This window comes from Oratosquilla oratoria, chromosome 17, assembly GCF_046742065.1.
Source record: "Oratosquilla oratoria isolate Oo_2021 chromosome 17, ASM4674206v1, whole genome shotgun sequence".
NCBI classification, from domain to species: Eukaryota; Metazoa; Arthropoda; class Malacostraca; order Stomatopoda; family Squillidae; genus Oratosquilla; species Oratosquilla oratoria.
In genome coordinates this window covers 45,480,828-45,503,327 of record NC_134793.1, presented here as the reverse complement: position 1 = coordinate 45,503,327, position 22,500 = coordinate 45,480,828, and the positions used below count along the sequence as shown (strand labels likewise).

The following is a 22,500-nucleotide window of genomic DNA, read 5'->3' as shown; positions in this document are numbered from 1 at the left end:
TCTATACATAAACAAGAACTCTCACTCTTTTGTGTTTTCATTTCCTCAGTTTCTCATGGCTGCAAGACTGACGAATAGACAAATTGCGCGTCAGCTCTAATTGTCTGCGAACTGCAGTACAAAATATCGTGATGCATCTGTTACTGTGAAAGTTCATTTTTCTAGTTGTTAGAAGAAAAAAGTGGAACACAAATTTAGAATTGTTCGCGCGCCTAATATAACGGTCAACTCTACCATGTTTATTTTTTAACGTCTATAACACTAGGCAACATATTTCAACTTTTTTTTTTCTGTTACAGACACGTAATCTGCTTATTTCTACTAAACTGATAATGCTGATATCAGATCTGATGTCTAAATTTTTCTATCACGTCCAAATTTTCTGTAAATGACAAATCCTATTTTTCATTTTTTCCCACTCGCTCAGTAGTCTAAGCTACTTTTCCATATGGAGTTTTATTTAGGCATACTTAAATAATAATGTTAACATGGGTGTCTTTTCTCCTTTTTTCTGGCTTAAGACAGGCAGTGAATTTCCATTAGCGGAGTTGCCACCCCTGCACCCAACTATCCACCCACAACGCATTGGTTGTTATGGCAAAAGGACATTCCTGTTCTTAAGTGAAAATTTGGTGTTTCCTCTTCATTCATCGTTTATAGGATGACGAGCTCTCCTTCTGCAGGAACCAACAGTAATCTCCCATCATATTTGAATTAAAATTACCTTGATATCTACTTTCCATAACGGAGATCTGATGATGGAAACGTTCACCATGCTCGTCGCTATACATCCCATTTGTTCATAAGATTTCAGCATGTTCTCTATGTGTTCACAATGGTTTTCAGATTTATGGTTTCCAAGAAAATTTCTTACAACTTCAACAAACGATGCCCATGCACTCAGTTCCATTTCATTTAAGCTAGATGGAAGCGATGAGTCCCGGATGACTATGCGGGTCTGTGGCCTAGTGAAAACTCCAGCATCTAGTTTAGCATCTGTCAATATTCCTCTGAATTTATCCTTTAAATATTGGAAACCACTACCTTGATGATCCATATCCTTTACAAAATTCTTCATAAGGCCAAGTTTAATGTGAGGTGGTGGAAGATGTACTTTGTGAGCGTCGATAAGGGCTGGATGATTCACATTATGTTTACCAACAACATACTCAGCTCTAGATAGCCAATCATGTTTTTGTAGTTGTTCTTGTCATCTTTGCTGTTCCATAGACACAAAAAGCACATATGCTTCGTGTAGCCCAAATGCAACCCAAGAAGTAATGATACAACTTTAAGGTTGCCACAAATATCCCATGTGTGCTTCTTATATTTGATAAGCGTTAGCAGCAGTTTCATGGATTCATACGGTTCATTAAGACCAGTGCCATGTGCTACTGGTAATGAAAGTTTTTCATTGCCGTTGTGTAGTAAGACAGCTTTAATGCTAGCTTTATTAGAGTCAATGGAGAGTCTATTATTCTGGATCATGGAAACAGTCAATTTGTTGCATTAGACCATTGATATCGGGGCAGAAACAAAAGTTATTCTCCTGTGAGTAAAATGATGAAAACTGCAGATGGCGATGGCGGAAGCGAGAAGTTTTGGTGTTTGGCTGGAGAAGATTCCATTCTTGAAGTCTGGAACCAAGCAACTCTGCTTTTTCTTTTGGTAATTCCAAATGACGCACCAAGTCATTTAGTTCCTCTTGACTTAACAGATGTGGGGAATTATCTGCATCTGGAATATATATGCCATCTTTCTCTGTTGCTATATTACTAGTGGAATCTTCAGAAGAACTGCTGTCTGTTATCATTGGTGGTGGAAGTGGTGGCGGGTTTGCTTCATCATGTGGTACTGGTTTATTTGATGATTCACAGTTTGGGTACGTGATCTTTGATTTATTTTTCTTTAAGAAACCAGCAATTTTTGTCAAACTTTTTTTTTTTTTTTTTTTTTTTTTTTTTTCTCACGCCAAGCCATGGGGACTGAGAACGGCATAGATTTTCTTTTACCTAAGATATTAACATTGTATTGCTTAGTGCACAGCAAATATGGGTTTAATGAATATAGTTATGGGTTTAATGAATATAGGTATAAGTACCCCTTACATTAGTGTGTAATACATTAGGGTATTGTGTTCCTCCCATGTATACATAAGGTATAGTGAATATTTAACGAAGATAAAGTGAGCTGTATTGAAGCTCTAATTACTTAATGGAAAATCCTTCCACATCATTCAGTTTGGTATGAAATGAAAGCTTAGAGTCTGGGGAACAAATCATATTGAATACATTTTTTTTTTCAAACTAATACCTCTGATTTTTTTTATTAATTTGTTTCTCTGAATAATTACAAAATTCAGGTTTCATAAAAAAAATCAAATTTCTTTTATTTTTTATTGTAGAAAATAAACAGCATGATGTTTACTTTCAAATTAAAACAAAAATGACAAAAATCCATAAAGAACACCGAAGATATCACAACAGAAAGAACAAAAACATAAACTTTACAGGACGGGTGATTTAAATTTTCGAGAACATTTTTCGCGACCATTTGTTTGATGGTTGAGATGTATAGCAAATCTCCAATTTCCTCTTCTTTGCTGATGAGGTGTGAGGTGAGGGTGAGTGGTGTGGCGTGGGTGGAGGAGGTGTAAGGTGGGCGTGGCTAGTAAATGCTTGCGGAGTGCTGGGCGCAGCTTTGCTGCTTTTCTCCTCTTTCTTTTTCCTTCTTCTTGTTTCTATTTCAGGCACTCACGGGCCCTCTCTATATTCTGCCGCTTCACTCTCTTGTTTCTTGTTAATTTCCCCATGATCACAGCAACAATACAGGGCAAGGAATAAAACTTGTTGCATATGGTGAGAGATCCAGGAGCGACATCACCTTCCTTTGACCTTTTCAAGAATACTGGTGCCCTGTCCACTGCCTTTGTGGGGTATGCTGGTGGGAGGAATTGCCAAATATCTCCATAAACACAATTCTGTAGCAAAAAATGAAATAGCTATAGAAATGTTGACGCTATTTCAATATACAGAATGCTTTTTTGTGCAATGGGGTTGCCAGAGGGTGCCAATATTTTATCTATTTTATTCTGTATAAAAAATAGAAAGAAAATGCAGCTGTATAACTTTGTATGAGTGTTGCCACCATCATAGAGATTCTTTTGAAATGTTTATCTAAAATTCATTCATGTACTAGAATTTTTCGAACTATCGCTGGCGATGATCCCTTAAAGAAGTCAACTAGTCAGCGAGCAGTGAGAGGGAAAGGGGATGGAAAAGAGACACTCCAGGGCATAGCCACACTCACCCTTCTCCTCCAGGTATGTGACCAAACAATTAGATAAATACAGTGGACAGTATCCACTTACAAATCTAATTTAATTTATCTGGTGTATTACCACTTTTTAAAATTAGTTACAAACAATCTCATTAAAACCCTTTTGTCATATAGACATTATCTATATATTTTATTCTGGTTACGCTAGAAGATTTCTCTTCATCTATCGACTTTTCACCATGCGCCGTCCACGACACGACGTCGTGCTCTCAAATAACCATGAGTGTTTAAGGATGCTTCCACACGTGGTCGTGACGTGTGAGAGAGTCCATAGACACCCATGGTTATTTGAGAGCACGGCGTCATGTCGTAGACGGCACACGGCGAAAAGTCGATACGTGTGAAACGAGTTTAAGATTCACTTCAGCACTTCCATTAATAGTTAAGGCTCATATATTATCTATTCTAACTGCTCGACGAAAGAATCAAACATCACAATAAGAGTATAAGAATGAGGGAGATTGCGAGAGACCATATGGCCTATACTAGTCACTTATCATTCCCATCCATAAAGTTGTCTAATCTTTTCTTAAAAACAACCAATAGTTCCACAGCTCACTACATAGTTACCAAATCTATTCCACTCATCAACCACTCTGTAGGAAATCAGTTTTCGTCTATTTCCTTCTTCAATCTCAATTTGTCCAATTCAAACCCATTACTACGAGTAGCTTTTTACACTGCCGTTGACGACGTAAAGTCGTTTTGTTTTTCGTCAAATGGCTTTGATTAAACTAGAGGAGGGTTTGTTCCCAGAGAGTAATTTAGTTATCTTGTTTTCTGTGGTGTTGCCATTGTGATCTATGCCAGTTCCCAAAAATGAGTGAGATTTTGTCCACAAAATTCCCACAAGGAAATCTGGATTTCCACGTTTTTTTCCTCCCACAGAGAGAAGGAATTATCATATACATAAATAAGTTCGTTGCAACATATAATTCTTCAGATTCTACACAAAAATAATGCTAAGCAGTTTAAACTTTTCCACAAATTTGTGGAAAATTCCCGCAAAATGGCATCAGTGGTTAATGTGACATCAGTCGATTGAGGACCCTGTTTGTGATTTTTTTTTTCTAATCCGTATCATATAACACAACTAACCATAAATTAAATTTTATCTAGTCATGGACTTACTTTCCAATGCAAATGAACGAATATATTTGAAAAATAAAATAGAGACTTTTAAATACAATTTTAATTTTCTGTTCTAACGCTCGACCCGAAGCGTTCCGGACACAAATGCGGATGAATGGAACTCTAGACTCGTTTTTTCTGAAAGAAGGAAGAGTAATTTATGAAGCCCTTGTTCCAGTCTGACAACCCTAACCACGCGCGCGCGCGCACACACACACACACACGCACACACACACACACACACACACACACACACACACACACACACACACACACACACACACACACACACACACACACACACACACACACACACACACACACACACACACACACACACACACACACACACACACACACGAATCCCGTCCAGGGTTGAAATAATTTCAGTATAGCTACGCTGCGAATCGTTACTCCAACTCTCGTAGGCGAGGAGTTGGGTGTGTGTGTGTGCATGTAAGGTCATAGTATTACCCAGAGTTCGGTCATATATGAGCTCTGAGCTCTCTTCCGGGAGGAAAATAGCTGTGGATCACACACACACACACACACACACACACACACACACACACACACACACACACACACACACACACACACACACACACACACACACACACAAACACACACACACACACACACACACACACACACACATACACAAACACACACACACCCACACCCACGCACACACACACACACACACACACACACACACACACACACACACACACACACACACACACACACACACACACACACACACACACACACAGTAACACACACACACAGACACACACACACACACACACACACACACACACACACACACACACACACACACACACACACACACACACACACACACACACACACACACACACTCGCAAACTTGTCATATGAGGAGAGATTGGCTAAACTGGATTTACCGACCCTGGAGTAAAGAAGAGAGAGAGGTGACCTACTGACCATCTACAGAATCATGAAAGGCACAGAAATACTTGATAGAGAGGACTTGTTAAACTGGGACAGGAGAAGCACAAGAGGACATGGAAAGAAAATAAAAAACATAGCTACAGAAGAGATATGAAGAAAAACAGTTTTCCACATAGAGTGGTAGACACTTGGAACAAACTGGACAAGGAAATAGTGTGCGCAAAAACCATTCATGAGTTTAAAAGCAAACTAGACACTGCGAGATACAAAGGCGGGACACCACGAGCGTAGCTACTCTTCCCGAAAATACAACTAGGTAAATGCGACTAGGTAACACACACACACACACACACACACACACACACACACACACACACACACACACACACACACACACACACACACACACACACACACACACACACACACACACACAACATGTCACCAACATAGTCAGGACAGCGTCTTACAAACTATATATGCTGAGCAGGTTAAAGTCATTAGGAACACCTACATCTGAGCTACAGGAGGTCTACAAAACCTTCATACTCCCCACCCTCATGTATGCCTCACCAGCCTGGTCCAGCTCACTCACCCTCACACAGAGACAAAAGTTGGAGAGGGTACAAAAGAGAGCGTGCAGGATCATCCTGGGCGTGGAGTACAGCGGTTACGACCACGCTCTTACCACCCTTACTCTATCTAGGGTGTCCCAGCGGCACGGTGAGGCACTAAAGAAATTTGGGGAAAGCCTGCTTTCCCACCCTAGACACCGTCACTTCCTCCCTCCCGACGCTCCACCACCTCGCCACGCCACTAGACACAGAAATAGGCTCGTACCAATCAAAGCGCCAAGGACTGACCGCTACAAAAACAGTGCCATCCCATCCATTGTGCACATAATCAACTCTATGTAAACTTGTACCGTGTATATACTCTAAGTTTTATATTTTTAATCAGCTTTTGCATTGTACTATTGCCAGTGCACTACTTCTATTGAAATAAACCTTTTAGTATTATTTTATTATTATTACACACAGACACACACACACACACACACACACACACACACACACACACACACACACACACACACACACACACACACACACACACACACACACAAACACACACACACACACACACACACACACACACACACACACACACACACACACACACACAAACACACACACACACACACACACACACACACACACACACACACACACACACACACACACACACACACACACACACACACACACACACACACACACACACACACACACACACGAATGAAACCGCTTGACGCTAGCCTAAATAAAGTTGGCATGGATGGAACTAATATAATTATTTTTTCTATCTTGTTTATTTATCTATTTATTCATTATTCATTCACTTATTTATTTATTCATTCGTTATTTTTTAATTAGCTGGATGCACTTGGCATTGGTGTAGTGTGGAGCAAGAAAATGAAATTGAGAACTGACAGCATAATTATACCTTTCCATTCAAATAAGGCATTTGCATGCATGATTTTTTTTTTTTTTTTTTTTTTTTTTTTTTTTTTTTTTTAAGATGAAGGTTAAAGCTCCCAAAATTACTGGAAACTGATATTCTGAGAAATGTGAAAACGTTGGAAATTAATTTCCTAGGATAAAGATGCTGGAATCTTTTCTCATGTAATGGTGTTGGACACTATAGGCTATGTAAAGAAACCCATAAAGGAATTTGCATCTATATAGAAAATCAAACAGTAAACTTGAGATTATGATATTACAAAAGGATTCTCATATTGATTCAGAATGTTTAATCTATCTTCGGACAAACCTGGAAAGATTGTTTATTTTTCTATCTTTCACTTTGCATAAGAACATAAGAATGAGGTAGACTACAGGAGACCTTAGGGCCTACACTAGGGAGTTCCAAGGTCTACACTAGAAACAAGAAACCAGTATACCAATTACACGTAATGGGGAGTTTAACTAAATTATATAGCCACATGTGTATGTACTTAATGTCTGCGCCAACATTTTCTGGATATTTGTGTTCAAAACGGACGTTTTCCATGTGTAATAACAAATGAACTTACCTTTGTTCAACTGTACACAGGTGATGGGTTTCAAATCAACAGACGCTCCCGAATGCTCTGAAAAGATATATATGATATAAGTATTCTTACTAATATTCACTGAAATAATCTAATATACTGTGTATCTCCCACCCCCTCTCTTCACTCCTCTCTTTCTCTCTCTCTCTCTCTCTCTCTACATATATATATATATATATATATATATATATATATATATATATATATATACACATATGTATACATATATAAATATATATATATATGTATACATACATATATATTATATATATATACATATATATATATATATATATATATATATATACATACATATACATAACTGTACATATATTTAGTAGGTGTAGTTTTTCAGCTGAAAAACTACGACGCTTACTACAAGAGACCTCTGAACTCACCTTCACTATGGAAGATACTGTTGACGGAGCTTTGCCCTTCTTTGATATCCTAGTGAAACAAACTGAGCATTCTTTTAACACAGAAGTGTACACTGAATACACAAATCATAAACAATGCCTTAATTGTTCTAATGAGTACCCTCAGAGATATACACACACACACATCCGAAGAGCACTCACCCACTGTAGCACATGGAAACAAGTACACAATGAAATTGAGCGCTCCACCCAAGTGCTAATCAATAATGGCTTGAGTGAGAAAGATATTAACCACCAGACCAGGAAAATAATGAGTGGCTGGTACAAAGGTAATAAAAATAATCAAAATATAGGAAAAAAGAACATCTATTATAAATCTACATTTTCATCAGCATAAAGAGAAACATTAAACCAGCTAACCCAGAGAAAATAATTAACTTAGTGATTTATTATGATACAAGGAAGACCAGCCACCTCCTTAAAAACAGTTTCCACCAAGATAGAAAGGAACTTCAGAAACCACATGTCATCTATAGGTTTACTTGTGCATGAGGGGACTGTGAAGCCCTCCCCTCCACCTACATAGGCAATGACGACAATGAGATTATTCGTTCCTTTTCATATCACCTGACATCAGGAGCCCCTAAAAACCATTTAAGAGAAGTTCATGGCTTAACATTAACAAGAAACATCCTAGAAGAAAGCACTGATATTTTGAAAATAAATATGTACAGATGATAGACGCCTCTCAATCTTAAAAGCATTATACATTAAAGAGTTGAGCCCAAATCTAAATATGTAAGCAGATGACCTTAGGGCTATCCCAAGAATGAGAAAAATCGCCACAAACCTAAGCATGAGACATAACCCCACAAATTCAAGCCCGCGACAAAAAACGCCACAAGCCCAAGCATGAGACATTTTGTCACAACACGAAGTCGGAAGCTTCTCCTAGCACATGGCATTTCATCACTGCCTGAATTACTAATTCTGAGCAGACATATTTTCACTACCACACACACCCTCCCTCCTCCCCCTCCTCCGGAAAAAAAAATCCACCCCTGCCAACTACCATAAGTTTTTAGTACCTGCGCGTATGTGTGAAAGTGTGTATTATCCATAGGTGTGTTTTAGCCCCAGTATTTTGCCTCACCACCCCAACCATAATGGTGGTAAGCCCATTACTTCCGTGGTCCCTCCCATAACTCTCGGGCGGGAGCACAGCACTGCTTTTAGGGCAAATTGGGATTCGATTATGAGACTGAAGTCCACACTCGTCTAGACGCCATGTCAGCCTGTCTGCATCCAGTGACAGCCAGGAAGGATGGGTAAATTTTTTATTCTATTTTGTTGTGATCTGTGTGTGTGTGTGTGTGTGTGTGTGTGTGTGTGTGTGTGTGTGTGTGTGTGTGTGTGTGTGTGTGTGTGTGTGTGTGTGTGTGTGTGTGTGTGTGCGTGTGTGTGTGTGTGCGTATGTTTGTGTATGTGTGTGTGTATGTTTGTGTGTGTATATGTTTTGTGTGTGTGTGTGTGTGTGTGTTTGTGTGTGTGTGTATTTGTGCGTTTGTGTATATATATATATGTGTGTGTGTGTGTATGTGTGTGTGTGTGTGTGTGTGTGTGTGTGTGTGTGTGTGTGTGTGTGTGTGTGTGTGTGTGTGTGTGTGTGTGTGTGTGTGTGTGTGTGTGTGTGTGTGTGGGTGCTTCCTCTTCCTCCTCTTCCTCCTCCTTCTCCTCTCGCACTTCCTATTTAGCCTCTTATTCCTCCTCCTCCTCCCCTTCTTCTTCCTCTACCCCCTTCATCCATTCCTTTTTTCTCCTGTTCTCTTTCTTCTTACTCTTTCTCCTTCCACTGTTCCTTCTCTTCTCATAAGCTTATCTTTCTCCTCTTTCTCCTCCTCCTTATCCTCTTCTTCTTTTACCTCCTCCACCTCTTCCTTTTTTCCACTTTTCTTACTTCTTATTCTCTCTCTCTCTCTCCTTCCATCATTCTCTCTCCCCTTCCTTCCTCTCTCCATCATCTTCCTTCTCTTCCATTTCCTATTCTTCCTCCTCTTCCCTTTCTTCTTGCTCTTCTTTCATTCACATTTCTCCCTTTTTTCTAATCTTATCCTCTTCCTATTTTTACTCACCTCCTCTGTTCTCCTCCACCTGTTCCCTCTTCCTTTTTTTATTTTCCTCTTTCTATTCCTACTCTTCCTCCTCCAAATCTTCTCCTTCCTCCTCTTTATTCATTCCTATTTATTTTCCTTCACCCTTCTTTCCATCTTCCTCCACATCTTCCTTCTTTTACAAAACAAAGGATTACAAAGGCGGAGCATACCGACAGGAGACCTTTTGGTCCATATCTAGGTCGGATGCGAAAAAATCATAATAATGATAAACAAATAAATGAATAAAAAAAAATAATGTAAATAATAAATAAAATAAATAAATGCATAGGTATAGTTAGATGATAAACAGGAAAATAGTAAATGATAATGAATTGACATATAACTAATAATAAATGAGAATCAAACAAATAATAACAAACAAACGGACAAATGATAACAAAACAAATAAACCTTTTCTTTCATTATTCTTCTATTTCTCCTGTTCCTCCTACCTTATCCTCTCCTCCTCCTCCTCCTCCTCCTCCTCCTCCTCCTTTTTCTCCTCCTCCCTTCACCTCCTCTTCACCTTCTCCCTCCTCCTCTTCCTCCTCCTCACAACCACCTTCCATCCATTTTCTCCTCCTCTTTCAAGCCTTCCTACTTCTTCCTGTTCCAACTTTTTTTCTTCCACTACCTCTCCTTTCCCACGCCTTTTCTTCTCTCTCTTCCTTCTTCTTCTTCCTCCTCCTCCTCCTCCTCCTCCTCCTACCCCTCCCCCTCCCAATAGCTCCTCTAGCTGAAGCCTCCATCTCGTTTTTTCCATCACTAACGTATTAATCAGAAGGGGATCCATCAATCCTACCGTATTGACGTCAAGTTGAGAGGAAAGCGAGCGTTTCCTAGCCAAAGTTGAAAGCCCGAAGCCCAAAATCCCAAAGCACAATATTGAAACCCCAAATCCCGAAGTACAAAAGTCAGCCTAAATCCAAAGTCCAAAGCCTAAAGCCAAATCCTAAGTCCTAAAACTCAAACCCTAAACCAAAGCCTAGATCCTAGAGCTTAAAGCCCAAACCCCCGAAGATTAAAGCCCAAAGCCTAATATCTAAAGCCCGTACCCTAAAACCTAAGGCCTAAAGCCCAAAGCCCAAAGCCCAAAGCCCAAAGCCCAAACCCAAAAACCAAAGCCCAAAGCCCAAAGCCCAAAGCCCAAAGCCCAAAGCCTAAAGCCCAAAGCCCAAAGCCCAAAGCCCAAAGCCCAAAGCCCAAAGCCCAAAGCCCAAAGCCCAAAGCCCAAAGCCAAAGTTTAAAGCCTGGGACCTAAATCCTAAAGCCCAGGAACCTAAAACAGAAAGGCCAAAGTTCAAAGCCCAAATCTTAAAGCTGAAAGCTCATTGGCCAAAGACCAAATAAAAACAGTCAAAGCCCAATGACCAGAGCCTAAAGCCCAAAGCCCAAAGCCACCTTTCCCTCCTCAGTCACGAGTTGACTGTGCAAATGGATGGTGTAATGAGAACGTTCACCTCAAGAGGCCTGTTTATTGAGAGGATTTGCTCATTTCAAACGGAGGGCTCGGTGAGAGTTCTCAGAGTCCAAACAAACAGTCCTAAACGGACTGAGTGTGGGACTCGGTCTGAGCAGAGATTACAATAAGTGGACTCAGTCCAGAGATCACAGTAGGTGAATTTACTGGAGCCCAGATAGAATTCGAGGAGTGGACTTGATCAGTCTTTAGAGTGGAGTTGGAGACTGAGACTAAAGTGTGGAGAGGCTTGTGTCATCCACTGTAGACTTTATTCTGGCTAATGTTAGACGATTTTATTCGATTGAAAGGGGGTGGAATGAGATCTCGATTGATGGGAACTCAATTATGTCTTCCACCTACTCAACTGGATAAAGTCGTCCAACAGCAGTAGGAATATTACATGTAGACTGATTCACTGAAGCAGGAGATACTTCTTGTACGTCTTGCAACTTCCTACGTTTCATTCTGGTGGGTTTTATTGATTTGTATGGACAGCAAAGGGAGAGGACAAGAGTGAGAGTGGAAGGTGGGTGTCAATGGACGATAAATTGACACGACCCAAAGGGATTCCACCTTCGTCTTCTCTAAATTCTTGTGAGTGGACGAAAGTGGAATGTCGGTATGTAATGAATCGGTGGGGATAATCCAGCCTCATCTGTCGGGCCCTGCTCTGTGTGGTGCTGTTTGCAAAAGATTACAGAGGAAGAGTATGCCGAACATAACTATATCGAATGCTAAGAATATATAGCTCATCGAAGAAAATAAGGGAACCAAACCATTTTTTTTATTGTTTCTGTATGTATGAATTTATGTTTGTGTGTATACACACACAGATACACAGACACATAGACACACACACACACACACACACACACACACACACACACACACACACACACACACACACACACACACACACACACACACACACACATACACACACACACACACACACACACACACACACACACACACACACACACACACACACACACACACACACACACACACACACACACACACACACACACACACACACACACACACACACATATATATATATATACATTATATATATATATATATATTTATATATATATAAATATATGTATATATATATATATATATATATATATATATATTTATATATGACTGAAAACCTATCAACAACAGTGATGTTTCCTGTATGATTTCATTCCCTTCAACAAACGGGGACGATTTTCTTCACAGCAGTCGAGCGCGAGAAGTGTGGCTTTGTACCACAAATGATATGTTGAAGGCTCCACCAACTGGAGAAAACTCATCTGTCTTCGACAAAAAATAAATTCTAAAGGCTTCGTCACGGCACTTTCAGTGTAAAAAGATTCCTGCCCTCTCCCCCCCCCAAAAAAAAAAAATCTCTAATGACCCCATTATCCAAATTGCCTCAACTTACGGAAGACTATAAACCCATTTAAGATGAACCTCTGTGATTATTCTCAGGCTTGGGCTTACCAGCCACCATTAATTTGCGAAATACACTGTAGTTCAATATACCACACTCATACCCATATATATACATATATAAAGTATGTGTAGGTATGTGAGTGGTTTGTGTGTGTATATGTGCGTGCGCGCGCGCGCGCGTGTGTGTGTGTGTGTGTGTGTGTGCGTGTGTGTGTGTGTGTGGTGTGTGTATGTATGTGCGTGCGTGTGTGTGTGGTGTGTGTATGTATGTGCGTGCGTGTGTATGTGTATGTGTATGTGCGTTTGCGTGTATGTGTGTGTGTGTGTGTGTGTGTGTGTGTGTGTGTTAGTATGTGTGTGTGTGTGTGTGTGTGTGTGTGTGTGTGTGTGTGTGTGTGTGTGTGTGTGTGTGTGTGTTTGTGTGCGCCGCGAGCGCACCCACGAAACTACTTAGGAATAAACTCAGAACCCTGTCGTCTTTCTCTAGCTTTCTCACACTTCCCATGATATCTCAACAATATAAAAGTATTGAGAGTACGGAGGACCCATAGGAGCTTATGGGACTAGTCAATTTGTGTTTGGAATCTACTTTCTTAAGGTACAGGGACAAAATCTACCACCAGAGGGCTGGAACACCAATGGGCTGACCAATTTCGGTGATAATGGCAGAAATGGCAATGTAGCAGTTCGAGGAGGCGGTGATGACAGCAGCACCTACATCTCTGAAAATGTGGGTACCTCTTAAATGGCATAGATAAGGCCATTCAATTCGAAATGGAAGGAGAAGATGGGAAACTACCATTCCTGAATGTACTGGTTACGAGAGTGGGGAATTGTTTGGCTACAGGGGAGTACAGGAAGGGCACACACAGAGACAGGCTACTCGATTATGACAGCTGCCACCCGATTGCCCACAAGAGAAATGTGGTCAAAACGTTATGGTCGAGACCGGGGAAAGTTTGTCCTACGGGGTAGAACATCAAGGAGGAGAAGAACCACCTTAGGAAGGTCTTTAAAGACAATGGGTACCCAAGAGCAGTGGTGAGAAGGTGAATAGCGAGACAAGAGAACAACGCGGAAGGCGGGAGACCCTTAGCACTAGCAGAATTACGGTGCCCTACATAAAAAGGACCGTCTGAAGTGACGGTCAGGCTTTTAAAGAAACATGTGGTGTCGGTTGCGCACAAACCAATGAACACTCTGCACGGTTTTCTGACATAGGTGAAGGAGAAAGAAACTAAAGGAGATCAGGTTGGGATAGTATACGACATCGAATGCAGATGTTGTGATGCACATAACGTGGGAGAGACAGGAAAGAAGCTGGCGACACGGGTACTAGAACACCGGAGGGTAGTAAATAGAAAGGACAAGAGCTCGGCGATTCTTGGACATTGTGAGGACCGAATAAATGAAATGGACTGATAAAATGCGGGAGTCAGATACAAAGCCGGCGGAAAAGGAGTAAGATTATTTTTGGAAGCATGGTCCAGTGATCAAAGAAGTATAAACCGTAGAGTCACTTTGGACGTCGTGTACAAAGAAATGAGGAGGAGGGTGGAGAAAAGGACTTCATAACCAGCAGTGATAAGGAGGGTGGATTTTGTCCGATTTCGCCAAATGGTTGGTTCGATGTTTGTTAGGCCCGGCCGCTTTAGTCCCGGTAATTAAGTTGTTTAGTCGTTCAGGAGTACTACTGTGTGTAACTAAGAGTATTACAATTGTTATTTGCATTGTTATTTTCCTACGGAATCCACATTTTGTACAATTTTGGATATTTGTAACTGCCGCCTGGGAGACCTTTCCTAGGGTGACACACATGCCGATATATAATGATTTCCTTTATATGCCTATGTATATCCCTGAAGACTAACCCTGGATGGGGTTCGAAACGTCGGAATTAAACTCTTTTCTACGACGAATCCAGCGTTTACTTTCTACTAAACTATGGCTCATGGACTCCAGTTATTCCCGAACACATACACATACGCACACACACACACACACACACACACACACACACACACACACACACACACACACACACACACACACACACACACACACACACACACACACACACACACACACACACACACACACACACACACACACACACACACACACACACACACACACACACACACACACACACACACATATATATATATATGTATGTATATGTATGTATATATATGTGTATGTACATATATATATTTGTACATATACATATATATATATACATATATATATATATATATATATATATATATATATATATATAGTGGAGAGTTGATGAAAGAGATTGTCTCAAAAGAGAGTTGATGATAACAAATATAGTGTTTAGGAAGAGAGTCAAACATAAGTACACATGGGAGAGGGTGGTGGATGGAAGGGTGGCAGATAGAGCGTTAATGGACTATATGGCGGTAACCAGGAGTATAGTAGGAAGAGTTAAGGCTGTACATGTTCTAAGGGGAGAGAGTGGGGGAATATCAGATCATTTTTTGGTGGAAGGTAAGTTGAGGCTGGAGAATAAAGAGGAAAAGGGCAGAAGGTAGGGAGGTACTTAGAGTGAACTGCTTAAATGAGAAAAAAAGGAGGAGTATAAGAAGAAGCTGAGAGAGGAGTGAAGGATAGAACTAGGTGTGAAGGAGGAATGGAGATGGTTCAATGAGGGAGTCATAAGATTTGCAAAGATGATGTGTGGAACAAGGAGGACGGGAGGAAATAGAAGGAAGGAAGGGTAGTGAGTGATGGGATGAGAGTGCAAAGATGGGTGTAGAAGAGAAGAAGCAGGCTGTCATAGATTGATTACAAATTAGGACGAGGGAATCGTATGAGAGGTACAAAGTAAAACATAATATAAAGGAGGCAAAGAGGAGAGCAGATGTGAGATGGGGTAAAAATTATGACAGAAATTTTTGAAAGTAAAAAAAAAAATGTTTTGGAAATAAATTAAAAGAGGAAGAGTAGGCGAATCAAATAGAGGAGAAAAGGTAAAAGGTGTAGATGGAAGGATAATAATGGAAGATAAGGCAGTGAGAGGACGGTAGGCAGAGTATTTTAGGGAGTTGCTAAATATGAAGGAGGATAGGGAGGGAAAGGTAGTTGGAGTGGGAAGCGCTAAGAAAATGACCATTATGAGAAATAGGGAAGGATGAAATGAAAGCAGCTGTTAAGATGATGAGAGTAGGTAAGACACCTGGGTTGGATGGATGCCATGAAGAATGTCTGAAAAAAGGAGGTACAGTTATGGTGGACTGGATGGTGATGTTATTTAATGTTTGTTTAAGAGAGGGTAGAGTGCCGGAGGACTGGAGGAGTGCCTGTATAGTTCCGCTTTACAAGGGAAATGGGGACAAGTGTGAGTGTAGTAGTTTCAGAGGTATCAGCTTGTTAAGTGTAGTTGGGAAGGCTTATAGGAGAGTCTTGATTGAGAGGATTAGAAGAGGAACAGAGGGAGTAATTGATGAGGAAGAGTGTGGGTTTAGGACAGTAAGGGGTTGTGTAGATCAGATTTTTGTGGTAAGGCAGATATGTGAGAAATATTTAGGAAAAGGTAAGGATGTTTTTTGGGCTTTTATGGATCTGGAAAAGTGTTATGACAGGGTAGACAAGAAGGCACTGTGGGAGGTTCTGCAGATATATGGGATAGGAGGAAAGCTGTTAAGAGCAGTCAAGAGTTTTTACGAGAGTAGTAGAGCTTATGTTAGGGTTAGAAATGGAGAGAGTGAGTGGTTTGAGGTAAAGATGGGACTACGTCAGGGATGTGTTATGTCGCCCTGGCTGTTCAATTTATACATGGAAGGGGTGGTACAAGAGGTGAATGAAAGGGTAGTGGGTCAGGAATTGAAAATGGTTGAAGAAAATGGAGAAAAGTGGGAGATAAGCCACCTGTTGTTTGTTGATGACACTGTGCTTGTAGTGGGATCAGAGGAGGGATTGAGGAAGTTAATGACAGTGTTTGGGAAGGTGTGTGAAAGAAGGAAGTTGAATATGTTTGAGATGGAATGCTTGAGAAGTATGATAGGGGTCATTAGGTTGGATAGTGTAAGAAATGAGGAGGTGTGGGGGAGAACAGGGGTGTAAAGGGAGTTGGGGGATAGAACTAATGAAAGAGTATTAGGATGGTTTAGACACATGGAAAGCATGAGTGAAGAAAGATTAGTAAAGGAGGCGTGGAAGACAGAGGTGGAAGGAGTAAACATGAGGGGACGTCCTAGGATGAGATGGATGGATGGGGTAAAAGGGGCATTGGGAAAGAGGGAAATATCTGTTGAGGAAGGACGGGAGAGGATAGAAGATAGGGGTGAATGGAGAATGGTTGTGTATGGATGATGGTGTTGTGATGCATGAGTGGGAGTGGGTGGGGGATAGGGGTGAGGGAGTATGTATGTTACACACACACACACACACACACACACACACACACACACACACACACACACACACACACACACACACACACACACACACACACACACACACACACACACACACACACACACACACACACACACACACACACACACACACACATATATATATATATATTATATATATATACATATATAATATATATATAACATATGTATACATATTTAATATATGTATGATATATATATAACATATATATAAAAATATGAAAATATGTATATATATATATATACAGTATATATATATACATATATATATATACATATTTAATATATGTATGATATATATATAACATATATATACATATATGCATATATGTATATATATACATATGTATAACTATTTTACTACCCATGTCTGCCTTCGTAATGATAATGTTATCCATGCTCCTGGTTACTTCCAAACTATTCTGATATCTAATGGGAAGCCCATTTCTCTTATTTAAAAAATCCACAATGCCTTGCAGAAGAGACCCTTTTAAACATAATGAAATTTTGTTATAGTTGTTATTAGCTAGGAACTTATCAAAACCAACGAGAAAGTCCATAGCATGATGCTTCTCTGGTTTGAGGGCAAAATTCATTCCAAGACCTAAGACTTCTAATTTTGATAAGAGAAATTGGCTTCCCATTAGATATCAAAATAGTTTGAAAGTAATTAGGAGCATGGGTAACATTATTATTACGAAGGCAGACAAGGGCAGTGAAATAGTTATTCTTGACCATGACAGTCACATAGATAAAGCCATGGCCCTTCTAAATGACACGGATACATATGAGCAACTTAGTAAAAATCCACTTAAAAACATGTCTGCCACTTTCAACAAGGAAGTTCGTAATATCACCAAAGACGAAGAGGTTTTGAAACTCAAAGTGGTTAATCCCAAGTTGCCTTATTTCTATGGCCTTCCAAAATTGCATAAAACTGATATTCCCCTCAGACCTATTATCTCCAACCGGGGATCTTGTACCAGCAAGCTTTCCAAATGGTTAGCAAACCTTTTATCCCCGTTTGTTGGTACTTTTTCCGATTCCCATTTAAAACACTCAGAGGATTTCATCACAAAATTAAAACAAGTGAATTTTTCTAGTAGAAAAATGCTTAGCCTGGATGTGATTTCTCTTTTTACACATGTTTGTATTGATGACGTTCTATCCTTCCTGGAAACCAAGCTACAACCATTTCAGGACAAATTCCCACTCCCCGTTACAAAAATCATTGCGCTTATTTGCCTTTGTGTTACTTCAAATGTTTTTTCCTTTCAGAATTCTTTTTTTAGACAAAAATTTGGTTGTAGCATGGGTTCAAATCTCTCTCCTGTACTGGCCAATCTGTACATGGAATACTTTGAGTCTGTTCTTCTGCCAACCATTAAACCCCCAGACATGGTTTGGTTTAGATACGTAGATGACATTTTTACTCTTTGAGATGAAAATTGGGGTTCATTTAATAACATTTTTGCTAATTTAAATTCGTTAGCCTCCAATAATAAGTTTAAAGTGAATGGGAAGAACAAGGTAAGCTACCCTTTTTAGATGTTCTCATTGTTCGTGACGGGGACAAGCTTGCTTTTACCGTCTATAGAAAATAAACCCATTCTGGTAGTTATCTTCATTTTTTCAGCAGTCACCCAGACAAAGTAAAAAGTAGCGTCGCCTCAGAATTATTTCTTCGAGCTCTTAGAATTTGCAGCCCCCAGTTTCTTGAAGGATAACTAAATATAATAAAATTTCAACTTAGTAAATTAGCTTACCCAGATGAAAATCCATGTGAACAAGTTGTATAGACATGGTAAAGGAAACATGGACTGGAGGTGAAGCTTTGAGAAAGTCGATAGACGAAACGTCAGAAATAAAAGCTTCACCTCCAGTCCATGTTTCCTTTACCGTGTCTATATAACTTACCCAGATTGGTTCTTGGTCAAAGCCCTCAGCCAAGCGAGATCCAATTCTTTCAACACCGCCCCCATTTCCTCTAAATTTTTCATTGGACAAGAGCTCCTTAATCGTTCCCTTTTCTGATCAATTTATTCCTTCGACCAAGTTTCTTCCCAAAGACAAATTAAATTTAATTAATTATTACCGTAATACCATTAATAAAAAGGTGGTAAATGTCCACCAAAGGTTGAAAGAAGAGCATAGTCAAGGGGTGTATTCAATTTCATGTAAAGGTTGTGACTTAGTTTACATCGGACAGACTGGAAGGGATTTGAACACTAGGATGATCGAACATAAACGTTCCATTGAATATGGACAAGAAAGCTCAGCTGTATTTCAACATGTTAAGCAATTCAAACATTGTTTAGATTGGGAGAAAGCTGAGCTTATTTATAAATCCAGATGTGAGTTTAGGAGAAAAATGGTAGAATCTACTATAATTGAATACCAGCCCAATATGAACATTTCAAAGGGGCAATGGTCCCCGGATATAATTTCAGGACTTTTCATCACCAGCCTATTAAAAACACATTTGCCTCCTGACCTCACATACGGAGTGAGCTGAGGGTAGAGACCTCTCCCAATGTTCCCCTTTCTCATGTTCAGGGTGCTACTTAAGTAGATCTCTTTACTCTTATTTATATCTACTGAAGAGGATTGCAGTTTACAATCGAAATATATAGATTCCCCGTCTCCAGTCTTTTCTACTCCAACAGTGGTTTTAACGTGACACATACCTACATATATATATATATATATATATATATATATATGTATACATAACGAATGCGTCTCTAGACGTAGACCTCAGTATTTAATTAGAATTGACAATTAAGTGTGCACACTCAGAATAATAATCTTATAAAACATTTGAATGGGTTTTCCAGACGAAAATGAAGCCCGAATCCGATCATTTTTAATTTGAAAAGAAACCGTGAGTTTCTCTTTTAGTACGCTGATTAGACAGTAAACCAGCCAAAACGAATAAAAAGCAAAATCCTTTTGTGGCTCGTTTTCTTTGTCTATTCCAGGTAGAGAATTTAACTCAACTAATGATTACTAATGGTGCGTGCGTGCGTGTGTGTGTGTGTGTGTGTGTGTGTGTGTGTGTGTGTGTGTGTGTGTGTGTGTGTGTGTGTGTGTGTTTGTTTTCAGTTTAAATGGTCCACTGCAGGACCGCTTGGTGACATTGTATATAAGGTGAGAAGTGGTGCATGCCAAGTAGTTGATAGGCTGGAATGGCCGTGGTTGTTAATAAAGTCTTAGATCAGTGTAGTCAGCTCGACCATATTGATTAGGTGTTAGAATGTGTATACGACGCTGACCTAACACCCCCTTTAATGTCCACCAATGTGGAAAGGGATATTTTGTACATAACTTAGGAAAAAAAATCAATAGTTAGGATGCGTTTGACACGAAAGACAATTGTGTCATTATGACCGCTGAAAAGCAGGTTTAGATTAGATATATGATGTCCCTGAACACATTGGGATTCCCATTTTCCTCTTGTTCTGGTAAACACCAATCGACTTTATTCAGCTTCCTGGGGCCCATTCTGTAACGAAGTTACTCCTCGTTCTTTATAGAACCCTGAAGAAAGATTCCTTTAAGTGAAATTACGAAATATGACCTAAGCTTTAGTCCTAACTCGGGAAGGTCACGATGGAAGGAGAACAATATAATCATACATAGTTGAGATCCATTGCATACAGCAGAGACTTTCTCTCTCTCTCTCTCTCTCTCTCTCTCTCTCTCTCTCTCTCTCTCTCTCTCTCTCTCTCTCTCTCTCTCTCTCTCTCTCTCTCTCTCTCTCAGTCCTCTACTACCATCCGGTTTCCCCAAACTGACTAAAATGACCTGACACCAAATCAGACCCGGACGCTCAGGGATGTCAACTTGAGCTTTAAGTGCCACAAAAGCTCATTCCATCTGATGTTCGTTAAGGTAGCACTCTGCCAATACACGTGAAGCGAGGTCAGAATTGTGACCTTGCTCGGTGGCCAACTGACCAAAAGATTTGTTCTCTCTCTCTCTCTCTCTCTCTCTCTCTCTCTCTCTCTCTCTCTCTCTCTCTCTCTCTCTCTCTCTCTCTCTCTCTCTCTCTGTAAGAGCTCTTTGCAATTGAATTCCGCACCTTGCAATAGAAAATCGTGGAAGTGTCAGCACCCAGCTTCAACCATTTATTGGCTTCCGTGTTCTGTGTTTAAAACAGGCCTACTGCGGGGCAAGCCCGAAGAATGAATACACACACGCACACACACACATACAGACACACAGACACACTCACACACACACACAGACAGACACACACACACACACACACACACACACACACACACACACACACACACACACGCATACACACACACACACACACACACACACACGCACACACACACACACACACACACACACACACACACACACACACACACACACACACACACACACGCACACACGCACATACACACATACACACACACACACACACACACACACACACACACACACACACACACACACACACACACACACACACACACACACACACATGAATGACATGGATGAGGACGTGAACTGCTACATGAGCTTCTTTGCCGATGACGCCAAACTGCTAAGGAAAATAGAAACTGATGAGGACTGTGAAGCACTGCAAGAAGACCTAAATAGGGTATGGAACTGGAGTCAGAAATGGGAAGTGGACTTTAATACTAAGAAGTGTAGCATAATGGAGTTTGGAAAAAGCAAAAACAGAATATCAGGAAAATATACAATTGGAACCAAAGAAGTAAAGAAAGTAGGATCCGAAAAAGATTTGGGAGTAATTATCACGAACGACTTGTCCTATGATATACAGATTAACAAAATTGTCGGGGAGACTTACAACTTGCTAAGATCAATAAAAGTGGCGTTTACATACTTGGACGAAGACATGATGAAAAAAATATTGGTTACATTGATAAGGCCTAGATTAGAGTATGCAGCGACATTGTGGTCCCCCAGTACCAAAAAGAATATAAAGAAAATAGAAAGAATCCAAAGAGCAGCTACAAAAATGGCACCTGCACTTGCAAACCTATCATACGAAGAGAGATTGGCTAAACTGGAGTTACCGACACTGGAGCAAAGAAGAGAGAGAGGTGACCTATTGACCATCTACAGAATCATG

The 22,500-nt window shown here is 40.2% G+C and overlaps 1 protein-coding gene across 1 annotated transcript in view; it reads right to left on the bottom strand.

Moving 5' to 3' along the window:
• Positions 1-22,500, bottom strand: part of LOC143034203 (uncharacterized) — a 185,835-nt gene that overhangs the window by 80,258 nt on the left and 83,077 nt on the right. Inside the window, exon 2 of the mRNA XM_076200146.1 lies at positions 7,502-7,558. The gene's annotated coding sequence lies outside the window, so the exon portion shown is untranslated. The remainder of the gene's footprint in view (positions 1-7,501; positions 7,559-22,500) is intronic.